At 35.2% G+C, this 16,546-nt stretch overlaps 1 pseudogene; it reads right to left on the reverse strand.

Moving 5' to 3' along the window:
- Nucleotides 1-15,978, reverse strand: part of LOC149186679 (glyceraldehyde-3-phosphate dehydrogenase A, chloroplastic-like) — a 48,690-nt pseudogene extending 32,712 nt beyond the window's left edge.
- Between the last annotated feature and the right edge of the window lie 568 nt (nt 15,979-16,546).

The following is a 16,546-nucleotide window of genomic DNA, read 5'->3' on the forward strand; positions in this document are numbered from 1 at the left end:
AGAAGTCATGTTGGTCAAATAAAGCTTTGAAAACTTAAATATTTTATGGCAATGTCATGTAATTTGTATCAACACATGATTACATTGAAATACTAAATAATATAAAACTCAAAAAATAATATGAAGGTAATATTTTATATACAACAAATATTGAAAAGTGTATTTGAATGTATATTAATAGATCCTTCAAAAAAAAATTACATTCATGAATCATATAAACCTAATCTTAAGATATTTGTTCTTGCAATGTTCTTTCTTTGGCATCCATGCCCACACTATGGTATTAATTAGAATAGAACCAAGTTCTGTGTCATCAGGATTTGGTATCCAATATTGCTCTAAAAAATTTCCATTGTATTTCCCTGACATAGGCTTCCACTAGTCAACCTTTACATGAAGATTCTCAATTTCATTATCCCTAAAGATATCTGAGATGGATTTTTCCATCCAAATCATCTCTCATGCATCCTCATTTCCTGATCTAACTAGCAACATCCTTCCTTTCTCAACATCAATCATTGGATTGAATGTTGGCTTTGGCTTTTTTCATTTGGATCCAACATATATTGGTTCATCTATCGCATTATCAAAATCTCCATCCATAATACTTGAGATTACATGGAGTGCATTACAATCAACATCAATGCTTTGCCTTCTCTTGGGCCAGAAATCCTCAAAAGATGAATCACTTCCATCTATTATTCTATGATCATTATAGATTCCATCTAATGTATCAAGAACTCTTTCCCAATACACTACTTTATTTTTCCATTCCTCTGTAACAGTTGGTGAATCCTCATTCCCGATAGTGTCTTTCCACATTTTTATGTATGATGTTATCCCTTCGTTTAGTTCTTTTAAATAGACATCATTCTATTTGGAAGCTTAGAAAGATGTCTTCCCTATGGGAATTATAGGTCAACCTTCATCATCTCCATAACTCAACTTGTTCTGACCACTGAGTATCTCTAATTGATTCTTTGTACCTTAGTATTGAAACATCATTGGGTACAAGAAATTGGAAGTATTAGACATTAAGATGTCCAACTAGTGCATTTTTTCCCTCCTTGGTGTATCCATTAAGGAAACTTTTGAAGTCATAGACCTTGTCAATAAGTATAGGTGGAAACACTCGATTTTCTTCAATTATGCGATATGTATCCATCATTTCAGGTTAAGAATATATATCTTTACTTTTTAGGTTGGAAGGCATTCTTCTGTAGGTTCCATCTATGTATTCATGAGTGTGCCCCACAGGCAAGAACCCAACCTCAATAGTGATGAAGACACCTAGTGCAGTTAAAAGTGATAGAAACATGAAAAGATAGCGATTCTTATTATCACTTGCTGCATTGTCCAACTGTAACAACAAATGTCGAGGAAGAGGTTTAAAATCAATATTTTGACTTTTTGATCTTCGATGAGCTATAAAATCATCCTTGTACACTTGACATTTTGAGTAAATAGAGGTGTTAAGTAATGCATTTGTAAGTGGGTTTCTTGAACTTCCACTTTCATAAAGTAGATCACCATACATATCCATTTGTGGGTCTTCAAGGTCCCTTAAGCACTTTGCAAGGGATGTAATAGTAAATTGTGATCCCATATGTACAAATGGTAAAGAGAAATGACCAAAACCTCTTGTCTTATGCCCATGTGTCAGCATACCTGTCAATGACAAACCTAAATTTGTTCCTACAATAGATTTTGATTTGACACGTAGCCTTGGGATTGAAGTCTTTGTTTCGTCCATTTTATCATGGATAATGCTCATATACTCCTTTGGAAACTGCTCTAACATAATTATGTGGGCATAGTAGCATTATCTTCCACACATAACAATCTTGTTATGTTTGTTCAACCTACCTCGTGCCTTTTCTTCCAACTCTTTTGTAGTATTTGACTTCATTTGTGCTTTCAACACAATATATTCACCACATTTACTGAAGTTGGTGTTCTTCGATAATGCCACTTCTCGAAACTTAGTATCCCAGATCTTGCTTATTGTTGACTGTGATATTGATGGGTAATTGAGCTTTTGAAGAGCCTCATTGATCTCTTTTAACAAAGAATTTTGTGTATAAGTCGAAGGAAGCAATCTTAAAGGAGAGTATGTTCCATCTTCTTCAACTTGACGTGTTTTGTTTGGTGAGAATTCTGAATTATCCATTACAATTTTGTGCAATATTTCTATGGCTGCCTTTGTGTGAGCTCGTGCTTTGCATGTGTTGGTGTTACCATGAATAATTTTTATCTATCCATGTTGGAAATAATGTTGGTAGTTATAAAATGTGCTTTGAGGAATCTTATGTATCTTATACCAGGCTTTCTTACAAATAATATTCCCATTAAATCTCATGTCCTTTACATTTCTAGCAATAGGTGGTAGGCCATGGCCATGGCTCTTTCACATGACTGTGTTTGACATGAGTGAATTTAAGACAAACTCCCTAATACCATTTTTATTTATTTATCTCATACCTCTCCTAGCACCTGCAATGGCCTTCCTATCCACATGTTGAAGACAATCTTTTCTACAACATACACCTGCTGCCAAAAGTCGAATTGCTTTCACTTCATCTATTTTTGTTTGACATTTTGCAATTTTTTTTGTAGCCATAACTCGTTTAATCCTTTTATATTGCCTTGTTACATGCATATCAATTGAGTTTCTATCTTTTTCATTACAAAGATACCCATCCCATTTGTTTAAGGGATTTGTGTCCTCTATAACATCCCATATCACCATTTCCTTGGGTGGCTCCTTTAACTTTTCCTTGACCCTTAATATCACACCTTTGTTGTCCACCAATTTATTTATTGGCCATCTAACCAAACAGTATATAGAATTATCCCCAATTCTTTATATCTCACAATTTCCATCTATCTCTTCCAAAAAAACACCAAAGTCCATTTCACCTAGTGTTTCACCCTCAACAATGTGCTCCTCGCAGACATTAACTAGCATTCCTTTGGCAATGCACATGCTTATTCCCATGCATTCATGTGTAAGAGAAACCTTTGTACATATGAATCTAACCCTATCTTGGGGAATATTTATGGCATGATCATGACAGTGAGGCTCCAAATCTGATTCTAGCCAAATCTCATAAGATTCCAATGTACCCCCTAATGTATGCTCAAATCCTGTTGGATGTGGTAGAGGAGCATCATGTTTTAACACCTTCTCAATTTTAACCACTATGCATCCTTTATTTACCATATTTCTATGCACTTTATGCCCAAGCTTTGTATTTAATATGGAGCCCTCACCCAACTTCAATCCATGTTGCAGAAGATCTACCTTGTCTCCAATAGAAAATGTAGAAGAAACATTTGCACCTATAAACGAATGTAAATAAGTTTAGTATTTACTCAATAAAAAATTTACTATATTATCAATAATATTTTTCACATGCCTCAATATTTTGATTTACCGATGTTGTGTCTCAAATCTATGATCTTCCATGGATGTATGTCCCCTTCATTAACATCCTCATCAATCAAATGTGGTTGAGTGATACCAATTATCAAAATTGTAACATAACCTGCATTAACCCTTTCTCCAACATAATAAGTTCTAGACTCTGCAAATTTGACCCTTCCTAGCCCAATGACCTGATCACTAATAAGGAGATCAACATAGTCCCCTTTTGCCAAAATTATATTTTCCATTGTAGCTTGTATCAATTCTGTAACAAAAATTAAATCGTAACATGTAATCAAAAGGTTGAACCATGTAAAGTGTGAATTTATATTTTCACAAAAAAACAACTTACAAAAAAGTAATATAGATGCAATAATTTAAATAGTATGGTAGTCATATTATATATAATGAAACATTGTTTCCCACCATCTAGTGCCTACTACCAAAAATTACTTTACATACAAATTACACAAATATATATATATATATATATATATATATATATATTATATATATATATATATATATATATATATGAATATGAAGACTGGGCAATTAGAGATGTAGATAATATCATAGAATGAAAAATATAACCTCATATCAAACCACCAAGTTCCTATTTAATTTTAGATATGACACTTGTAGTCTTGATGCATGTGTATGAATAATGATCTAAAGAAATTTGTAGAAGCTGAAGAACCAAAACATGGTCCTTTGGAAAATATAAGAAATTCCAAGATCGATGCTACATAGGATGCCTAAAATCCCCATGAGAAGGAGAAATTATATTTATATTTCACTTAGTGAAGATGTTTGATGTTTGAACTTGATAATCGAAAGCCAAACTAGAGGTTTTCTTCCAAATAAAATTTTTGTTACTGTAAATACTAGATAATTCTCATTTTTATTCTAAAAGCAAAGAAATTGCATTGGAAGAAAAATATAGTATACCTCAATAAGACATTTATTCATAAACTTCAAAATTATACAAATCTCACATTCTTCTCCATGGATCAAATAATTATGATTGGATTATTGTGTTTGTACCAAAAGGAAAGCTATACCGTTATCTTTCCTTCCAACTCAAGCACAAATGTAGTGCCAACAATAACATATATTTATATACGATTATTTTGCACTATCATTGATCTTCATAAATTGTTCCAAATTCAATAAAAATGCACATCAAAAGCTATAACTCTAACCATTGTGATTATTTAAACAATGTCACTCCTAGAGCATTGGTTGCATAAGTGTAATGGTGTCCAGAAGAATGTTAGTAATCACTAGGTATCCTTCTTGCATAATCACAAATGCACTGCAAAGAACAATATCAGAGCACTAACCTTGGTGAGGGTGAAATCTTGATAGTTTTCCTTTTGGCACAAGAACAAAGATCTAGTGCATTCTATAATTCCTTCTAACACAAATACAAGCACATTTCCAACAATAATTTTGCATTGTGAAAAAAAATTAACGCATGCAAGATTTACTTCTATCACAAACACAAACACATTTTCAATTGCAAGATGAAGGAAATTTAACACATTCTAACCTTCCTTCTAGCATAACGACAAACATATTTCTAATAACAACATTGCATTATGAAGGAAATATAATGTGCTAGCTTTCCTTCTATCAAAAGTAGAAGCCCATTTCGAACAACAACATTGCACCTCAAATGAAAGCTAACAATCAATATCATTCCTTATACTACAAAATTAAGCATATTTCTAGAAGCAACATTACATGGTCCAATAAATCTAGCACATGCTAGATTTCCTTCTAGCACAAACACAAGCACATTGCCAATAACAATATTATAAGGTGAACGAAATCCACCACACGCTAAATTTCCTTATAACATAAATAGAAGCATATTACTCACAAAAACATTGTAAAGTAAAAGAAATCTTACACATTCTAGAGTTTCTTCTAGCACAAACACAATCACATTGTCAAAAACAACATTGCAGGGTGGAAGATATCTAGCATACGCTTGATTTACTTCTAGCATAAACTCAAGCACATTGCCAACAATAACATTGTAGGGCAAACGAAATCCAACGTGTGATAGAATTCCTTCTAACACAAACACAAGTACATTTCCAACAATATTGCATTGAAAAAGAAATCCAATGCAAGTTATATTTCATTCTAGCACAAATACAAGCACGTTGCCAACAACAATATTGCATTGCAAAAGAAATCTATTGCATACTAGATTTTATTCTAGTACAAACACAAGTACATTTCTAACACCAATAGTGCATTGCGAAATAAATTTAGTGCATGTTAGAATTCCTTCCACCATACACAAACATATTGCCAACATCAATATTGTAGGGTAAAAGATATTTATCTCATGCTATATTTTCTTCTATCACAAACATAAGAATATTTCAAATAACAATATAGCAAGGTGAATTAGATCTAACATGCTATTTGTACTTATATCTCAAACACAAACATGTCACCAATAACAACATTGCAAGGTGAATGAAATCTAACACATGATAGATTTCCTTCTCTCGTAAACACAAGCACATAACAATATTGTACGGTGAAAGAAACATATCGCATATTAGATTTACTTCTAGCTCAAACAAGCATATTGCCAAAAACACCACCATTGCAAGACAAAAGAAATCCGATGTGTGATAGATTTCCTTCTAGCACAAACACAAACACATAACATTGTAGGGCTAAAGAATCTAGCGCATGCTAGATTTTGTTATAGCAAGAACACAAACATATTACCAACAACATTCTAGGGCAAAAGAAATCTAACACATACTAGATTTCCTTTTAGCACAATCACAAGCACATTGCCAATAACATCATTGTAAGGTGATGGAAATGTGACGCATACTACATTCCCTTCTAGCATAAACAATTGAATTGCAAACAACAACATTGCAATGTGAAAGAAATCTAGTGCACACTAGATTTCCTTCTAACACATATACAACCACATTGTCAATAAACTCACAGAAGGGTGAAAGGAATCTAATGTATGCTAGATTTCCTTCTAGCACAAACACAAACACATTATAACATTTCTAGATAAAAGAAATCTAGCACATGGCAATATTTACTTCTAGCACAAACAAAAGCATATTGCCAACAACCACATTGTAGTGAAAAAAAATCTAATGCATGCTAGATTTCTTCGAGCCAAAATAGAAGCATGTTGTCAATAACATTGCAAGGTGAAGAAAATCTAACACGTGTTAGATTTACGCATAGCACAAACACAACCAAACAACAACATTTTTGCCTAACAAGTAAGTAATTCAACAAGACGTGAGTAAAAAGGCCTTATAACTCCCTTTATCAGACATTGCCACTCAACATTTGGAATTTTCGAAGTACTCATAAAACCTTCAATAGATTCAAGTTGATTAGGAGATAGTGTTTTAGGCTTCCTGTGGCCAAAATGAATAAACTTTATCAGTAGAGATCTGCAAGATCCCACTCACAACTTGAGCAATAGATAAGACCACAGGTGAAGTTAAAGGATCCTTTCTAAGTCTTTGAAATTCCACCATTAATTCCACATAGGAATCGTGAACAAAAGCCATCAATTCCTTATTCCAAGAGGAAATAAGTTGATTGTGTGTGTCATGTTTATTTCCTAAAGCAATTACAAAGGTTTCATTTCCAAATAGATATCGCCCCGCATTGTGGCATATAAGAAAACATACAATGATCGTCACTAGCATGCTGACTAAGAAATTCAATGGAAGGGGGGATAAGATGCAATTATCTAAACAAACCCTCGTAGTTTTTCCATTCTGGGACACATTTGTAGCAACACCAACAATTTGAGCCAAGTTGTAAGACATATACCTTCTGTCCAATGCCACACTTGTCTTTCCGGAGCCAAGGGTAATGGCAACAAGCCATTTATCAGTAATTTTGCTCCCATCTTCAACTATGCGTACACCTATAGTATGCAATTTTTTCGCAACACTTGAGCTACTAAATAGATTTGATATTTTAAATTTTCTCCACTTTTTTTTCTGGAAATAAACTCCTTAGAATGGAAAATATGGGACCCACAGAGACATCATATTTCTGTCATGGAAATGATAATCTTGTTTCTCGAGTTGACAATAACACCTGTTCAACTGACATAAAAACCAACAATACAACAAAACCATGATATTTAAATTTGTTAAGTAATCATTTGATTCTCTGATCACCACTTTCAACAACGTCTTTTGTAGAGTTAGACTTCGAAGGTATACAAATAATTGTAGAATCAGATGAGCCCCACGAAAGAGTTTTGCGAACAGAAAGTGGAAGAAATTGATCTTGGAACCTCCCAAGCAAATCTTTACCTCGTAAATAATACATTTTTGCACTTGGTGATCTTGAAGGTATAAAATGACCAGGGTTCAAAGACGTATTAAGGTCCAAACCCAAAGGATCAAATAAATAAATAAATCCATCAGAAACTATCAATGGAAGGTCACATAGCAGGTAACAACTCAGTAAGCCTGAGCCATAGCTAAGGGTTTGACCTCGAAGTTTCCATGGAGGATTAAGATGGAGAATGCATATTTCCTCCATACTTAGCACAATCTCTTCAAAAGTAATTATGAGAGCAGGCCCCTCGAATTCACCTAGATTAGGTTGAAGTAAAGATTGTCATGGGTGATCCCACTTATGATATATAATGTGTAATTTCTTTGCTTGGCATTGGTATGCTATCTATGACAGGTCAAACAATATAAGGTCGTCATTCCCATATCTCTGAAACAATTTAGTTATTCTAGTATGATCCATACAAGGCAAATCTTTTGACATTTTTTGATCTATAAATGACATATATTGTAGTGACTTTGCACCAAGTCACTCAGCCTAGGAATATGCATCTGAGAAGGAGTTCTGCATGATGTTTGGGCTTGTCATAGTTGGATTTTTCTCTCCTACAGCAGGCCACAGCCCTAGCTGTGTGTTACAAGTAGGTCGCAAGCCTTGACAGCCTTGGACAAGAGGTCGAAATGCTGGCAGGAGGCCACAGGCCTTCGATCTCTTGGATGGGAAACTGTGACTCTTATCTTTTGTTTGAATAATAGTCCAAACCATTAGCAAATTGGAACAAAGGTGTTTGGCGGAAGGCCACAGTCAGGTAGGGGTCCAAGAGCAAATAAACAAGGTTGTAACAGTTTGCCATCAAACCTTCTCAATAATTGGCATTATCCCGGTTCATCATTACAGAAGTGTTTCAGCCCTTTAAGATCCTTGACCTGCATTATTTCTATGACTCACATGTTATGATTTGCATTCTATAAACTCTGGCCCACCTGGTGTTCATAAGAATCACTACAGATCTCTCCAGTCACATGACAATGACTCATTATATCTACACAACACTTTGATATGTAAAATGGTCTGTTTAAACTACATATTGGCCATGATACGATGGATAAGGTATGACACATGGAAATTGATACTCTGCAAATCCCATGATAGTGACTACAATTCTCATCTATAACATATTTGTACTGTTGTAACCTCGTAGTATAACATAATTCAGATTTCATTAACTTTTTACTAATCAAGCTTTCACCTGTGATTATTATTTGAAGTAGTCTGAACTATAATCTAGCTAGAGACAGCTTGCTCCCATAATACGACCTTATCTTAGTGCCCTGAAATCAGTATCTATGATATATCTCCTTAGATCTAGGTTATAAATTGACAAGAACCTTGCATAGAAGTAACATTGACAAGGTTAAGTATTTAGCACAGTAAACCCTGTAGCTGATGGTATATGATATAAATATAAATGGCACAATCCTGAGGATGAAGATAAATGACAGAAGCACCATATGGGGTTCAAGTTGATCACACCCTTGTATTGTGTCAATCTTTGAAGATCTAATTTTATTAGTTGAAATACCTTTGTGGCTCAAATCTGAAGAATATAATTTGAGGTAGTATGTCCTCAGCTTCTCATCTTGTGAAGATCACCCTTGGAACACTATGATGATTACCTTGTTCACTTGATCATAATTGATTGGTGGCTTACTACTATTGAATATTGCTATATCCCTTCTGGAGATTGAAATATCAAGTCATTTTCTCTAAAGCAATAGCTCGAAAGGTCACTTCAATTGCTTCTCCAGATATTCTATTGACAATACTTTCAGGTAGTTACATTTGTTGAGAGTAAGTGTTGTATGCATTTTGCAAAGGCTGAGAATTGTGAAAGTCTTGACATTGAGATCACTATACATGAGTCAGTACTACTGCATACACAATTGTGAAATAACGATTGCAGGGTAGTACAATGCACATCAAGATTGAAAGTCGATGTTCTTCGTGGTGCAAAGGGTTTGTCTTTGAGTGAGATTTGTCAAAATTCTGTATAGCTGATTTACAATATTGATAACTCATATGACAAGATGTATGTGCAAGAAGATGAAAGATGGAAGACTTGTTGATCAGAAGTTCGAAGGCTTGCTTAATAGCTTAAGCAAAGCTACCAAGGTTTTCAAAGTATTTGCCATATGTCTACAACTGTATAGAATATTAAAGCAGTTTCTTTGATATCCTGGGAAGTCAGAATATGTTACTATTAGTACGATTATGTATGACAGTCAGGGTACATCTTGATGATGTATGGGCTTCAATTTTCCAGAAGTACAATACGTTCATCTGGCATATTCAACCTTGAATAAAATCTATTGTTGAGATTCATAATCTGTTGAGCAGTCAATATATCTCAGGGTCTATATTTGATGACAGGTGTATCTAGGTCTTTATAGTGATTAGGGATTGCTACAGAGTCAGTTTCAATAGATTCCCAGAAACTGTTATTTTTTATAGTTTGCTTTTTCCTAGAAACAAGAGTTCTAGGGCTCACATGGTAGAGATGCTTAAGTAGATTGATCCTCAAAGTGATTTTGTTTTGATAGGACCACAAATGTCGCTATGAATTAACTCGTGATTTGTGTTTCTCTCAATTTAGATATTTCAAAGCTATCCATCTTCTGCTTTCCAAAAACACATGCTTCAGTTCTGACGCCAGGTCAAAATTGAAGCAAATTAGCATCATGTTATCACTGGAACTGGATCACATAGATCATTCAATAAGACAAAAACACTATGAAATGAGACACTGACAATTTTATTACAAAGACAGAGCAAAAGAAAATGGATTTGGAAGCACATGAACACATAATAGAGCTTTTAACACTAAACATTCCAATTCCTATGACTCTTTATTTTCCCAATAACCTTTCACTTCCTATAATCTCTCTCTCACCACATATGTAGCCAAGTTTGTCCTCTTATTGACTTGCCATTTTACAGACCCTCAAATTACACCACACACAATTGTTTCATGTACACTAATTTCAAAATTTGACCATTACTTTAATGACCTAACATTTTAACAACAGAACCAAGGCAAGCCCTTCAGGACCTTTCCTATAATAGCTCACATCAAATCACAATATCCCAAAATGGCTTTTCCTGGTTGCAGTCAACCTCTGACAGATATGTCACCTATGCTAAAGTGACACAAGAAACAGTATTGTCATAATGTATGACACAAATTCACGTCATTAAAGATGGTGTGACCCACCATAAGCCTTATGCATTAGATAGGGAATTGTTTGCTGGGGAAAATAAAGTGGAAAGATGAATAAGGTGTAGGATGATTTTGGTGAGATCTAACCAATTTTGGGAACAAAAGGGTAATCACAACAAATATGCACAACTGTGGTATCATTAAAATAACCTATTTAATCATTAATGTTTGTGCACAACGCTATCAATGAAACAGTGATCCTCATTAATCCTTAGTGACAAACAAAGAGCATTAAGACAAAGTGTGCTAAAATAGTCTGTAGTTGTAGCTAATACATGTAAAAATTACCTTAATGGCTTTCTTGGAAGTTGTCTAAATCAAATCCTGTTGGAACTATCCTGCTACAGGAATACAAATACATAAAAGAACCATTAGACTATATTTTCAAAAGGCTGTTCACCAAAACCCTAGTTGGTTATTAGAGCATGACAGAATTTATTTCCTGTCATATCTTCACTTTTATATATAAACTCCTGTGTATGCAAGTTCAGCCTTTTAGGATCTGAAGCACCCATGAAAGTTCCTCTGCATATCATTGATCACATAAAATAGTTTGAAAACAGTTGAATTAATACATGAATACACATTGAGAAACAAAATTTGCATGGCATGCTGGCAGAATATCGAATTTAACAACAATTGTTATGCATAACATCAATAACTTAAATTATTGGTTCTCAATGATTGCTCTTGTGATGGATTCATTGTAAACCTATACAACATGTTTGGATTGACAAAGTACTAGGTAGCATTATAGAATTCACATTGGAATCTGTCTAATCCCAAGACTTACCATCATCATTGATCATGTTTGAGAGGGTAGCAGCTAGCTTACCCAAGGTCAAAGACTAGTCACACAATATTCTTTGTGCTTAGTCTTTGCAATTGAAAATTCTTTTGTAGGGAGAATTAAGAAGTAAAATGTTTTTCAATTTCATCTTTTAAGCCTACCCTTGGTTGATTTGATAGTGGATATTATCTTCAAGCCTTCTTTTGAATATAGATCCCCTAACAATCCTTGCACTATGATATTCTGCAGATGATTAGATCATAAACAATCATACAAACGGAAACTGTTTTCCATTGAGAAGAATCTATATACCCCTCTCAAGGTCTTGCAAGGCAAGGACACGGGTTGAAAATAATATATATACTCTTCTCAAAAGAATATATATACGTTATGCATGAGGTTAATTCTATACTATCTTGAGGAAAAACAGAAGGCTTGGGTTAGATCCAGTAGTCCAAAGGGAATATCTTCTATTGTTGGTCTAATTGAGGGTTTTCTCGAGCATTGGGGCCCTGGGTTCCGATGATATGAAAATACCTTTCAAGACCTTGTGGTAGACGTACAAGAAGAAGAAGCTCCCACCTCTCTTGAAGATGATAACAGTATCACTGAAAAAGAAACTTCAAATTCACAAGATTAGTTCTTGATGGATAGGCTACTTGTGACCAACGTGGCCCCACAATAAACCCCATCCTCATCAAAGAACAACTATGTGTTGATGTATTTGTCCTAGATTCTATGAATGACTTGCATGAAAACAAGGAGCATGATAAAAAATTTCACCATTGTGAGGATGCCAGTCATGATTTCCTACATGACAAAGTGATAAACAGAGGAAATGAAGAATTTTTTAATATTTCCACCAATGATACAACCCATATGCAGTTCTAGACAGGTAGAAACCATGTTTCTACCCCAAAAGATCAACCATATGAAAAGGATGATGAAGATCATGCTTCCCTTGCTGATAATTTAAATCCTGAAAACACTTTTGAGGTCACAGAAATATAGTTCAATCACACTAATTCTATTTTCATAGACACTAAAATTAAGGGAGCTGTAGACTTTCATGCTAATATACTTGGCACCTCAACATTTCATTGTGAGTTTGAGGAGTAATGTAACCCCCACGTTGCACTTTGATGTTAATCATGATCGTATAAGAAATAAATGGAAGTAATCATGATTTCCTACAGTTTGAGGTCAATAAACTCAAGGTTTTTCAAAGCCAGCAAAGTAATAATGTGACCATTATTATTATCTGAGTGAAGAAACAATTAATATTATAGTTCAATCCTCAAAGATCCTATATCATGGAATCCGACAGTCCTGCTATTTTTTATGCCTACAATCTGAATTTATTCTTCAATCTTGATGGGATAGGGAAGTCTCTTCCTTTTACTGTCAATACTGATCTGGAAGAAAATGTTATTGACATATGTGATGGATATTCCTTGGTAGACGAACAAAGGGTATGTTATAAACACACAATTATTGAAGCTTTCAGTCATACAGATCCATTGGATATTCCTTGGTAGACGAACAAAGGGTATGTTATAAACACACAATTATTGAAGCTTTCAGTCATACAGATCCATTTCCACCTCTAGATGGCTCTATTGTTGACAATAACAAAGTTGGACAACCCAGAAGATTGATGAAACCTGTAATGAAACCCTCGATGACATATACAACTACAGTGCTGAGAATGAAAACGATGTCAAGAAAATAATTGATGAAGAATACAGACTTGACCAAATAAAAAATTTCTCTCTGGACCACATCAAATGCAAAGATGTTCTCTTCTTCATGAACATGTGGACAATCATTCATGCACTAGATTTTTAAAAGGAAATGTAGACAACGAACCTCTAACAAATCCACGTGAATTCAACGCTGAGGGACAATTTTGGGGCCTGGAAAAGGTGCACTCTGGAATGATCGATGATATAGGTCAAAATGATCTTGAAACCAGCAAGAGGATGTTTTCTCAACCTAGTCATAAACAAGATCTGGCTGCTCTGACCACTCAGCTTATGGGGTTTAGGGTTTGATGGTGATACAAGCACCGTTATGAAGTGTTGTGTCTATGTATCAATTTCTGGGCATTATATTTCATAAACAGACTCTAAGACGTTACTTATAGTGGACCACTATAAAACAATCAGGTTCCATCTTTCTAATTCCCTTCACTGTGTGTTCAATTTTTGAATGAGAAATGACCATTTGTGGGTATTATTAGTCTTCTGGATCAAATGTGCGTGACCTTGAAGGCTCTAATTTTTCAATGGCAATAGGATGAAGTTAAATCGACAAAAATGGACCTTAAACAAAAGTTTTCTACCATTACTTGGGTCAAACTTATCGTTCCATTCATCACTGCAATTACACAATATTAGAAACATCCAAACACCTCAAGTCTCTAAACAAAGAATCTGGTGTAAACTCATTGACTCCAAATGACAACAATACCAGAGGTGGGCATCAGAAATACCATGTAACATCCAATGGGAAAATACATTTTATACATGAAATCAAATGCAGTCAGAGTATTTTCTAATGTTAGAACTCTGGAAAATTATGGAAGACGTACTTGTTCATTTTGATTGAAGGTCAAAATACTGATTATAATATAGTGCAAGGCAATTCCAGAAATCTCTTAATTGGAGACAGAATACACTTTCTATTAATATGTGTCCAAAGGTAAACAACTACATTCATACATGAAAGAAGGAATTCTCTGAACTATTCAATACTTCCTAACAACTATAACCCATTCCAAAAATTAAAAAAATGCCATTTCATCTAAGGATACTAAAAAGAAAATGGAAGAAATAAATGAGTGAACTGACAAGAAAAAATTAAAACAGGTTCCCAATAAGATATTCTCAAGGTGAATCTATGCAAGTTCATTCATATTCTCAAAATAGGCAATGACATGAAAACTTTCTAGTTTGTAACTGAGGAATACCAGAGCACAATGAAGATGCCAAAGAAATATATTTTTAACTTGCAAGTTATCCAGTTTAAAGTGCATGATGCTAATCAATACCAAATATGGAAGTGCAGGTTGTGGTAATCGTGTCAAGATTCCTGCAGCAAGAGCAGCAATCAAACCAGTCGTATATCCTGAAAGTGCATGCCAAAAATACTTGCAGCTCCTCATAACAGGCAATTTTGTATCATTGCCAAGATCCCTGTTCTTTCGGTAATCAGAACGAGCACTAAAACGAGGAGCATCCCTGGAATTTCATGCATTGTGATTCAATATAAAGTTTAAAGAATGAGTAGGTGGATGTGAATAAGGTGCTCACTATTTATGAGTCCTCACTTTTAACAAACCGTGACATCCATAGAAATACTGTTCATAAGAACATTTGTGTAAAAAATAAACTAAATAAAGCATTCAAACAAAATGGTATCTTCCCACTAAAAATGCACCAACTACAACAACAATCTGTTGATGGTTTAAACAAATTAAAGAACATGTTAAATAGTTAATACTGATAGAGTTAATGACGGTTAAGAGAAAAGACTTCATTCTAGAGTAACAATGAAGTAAAGTAACTCTCTTTATTGGAGATCTTATACACAAAGTTTGGTGTACCTGAACAGGTATTGAATATCTTATAAAAAAAGTTTGGTGTACCCAAACAGGCCCAAAATGTATCTCATGTATGCAGTTAATCTCTTACAAGCACCTTATGTCCATTGATCAAGTCACTGTAATACTAAAATAGTAAACAGTTATATCATGGCCAAATATGACATGTTAGGTTCCTGAACAAATATTGTCTGATAAACAAAGCTGGAAAACAGTATTATACTGGAATATGCTTGATGAAACAACTAAAATCTGAAACCACCTGACTGTTGTATCTTTATAAATTATTCCAAACAAAAATATAGACAAGAACACAAACAAATAATTATTTTGAAGATGGCGGAAAATGAAGAGGAAAAGAAACCCTAGCAGAGCTTTGATGGTCGGCGATAATGGAGTTAATGTGGCACTGCTGCCAGGCACCTGACAGTCAAGGTTAACCTCCACAGCTCGCCAGACTCCGTCCAACCTTACCTCCTTCCCGCGGGCTCTCTAGCATTTTCCGTTCCTGTGGTCCTCCCGCCTTCCTCGCAGTCCGTAACCACCATCGATTGTTTTCCTGTCTGTTGCAATGGACCTGGACAAGGTGGGATATACTGAGGACCCCAATCCCCATGAGGTCATTTGGTCTCGCCATCACACCGTGTCAAGCTTTGGTCCTTTGCTGCATCTCTACGACCTTTGTCAGCTCCTAGCTCTGCACTGGACCGACCTGGGCCATCTGTGCCCCATCCTCCACCCTATATCAACATCGAAGATGCCTCCGGCTTGGACTAGCCACCGCTTTCCCCAGCTACCTTGAATCTCCTCGGTACCTGCCTACAACCATTGCCCACTTTCGACGTGCCACTGCCCCATCTACCCCACATCTCTGCCTTGCCTTACAACCCTTCCACCTCTGGCATCCCCCCTCCTAGGACTGCTACCTACCCTGTCCCTACACTATCTGGTAGCACCCTTAACCCTGGTGGCCCATCTCCCAGCACCCCTATCTATTCTGGATGCTTCAGCTCCCCGGTACCAAACCCTAAATCGACCCCATCCACACCACAGACGGTTAACCAGGGCATAGGAGGATATCTTTGGGACAATCTAACGGCTTGAAGATCTGGCAAG

The sequence above is a fragment of the Pinus tabuliformis genome, chromosome 3_1 (genome assembly GCF_031772625.1).
Source record: "Pinus tabuliformis cultivar Carrire ecotype Pingquan chromosome 3_1, CPIR1, whole genome shotgun sequence".
Taxonomy (NCBI): domain Eukaryota; kingdom Viridiplantae; phylum Streptophyta; class Pinopsida; order Pinales; family Pinaceae; genus Pinus; species Pinus tabuliformis.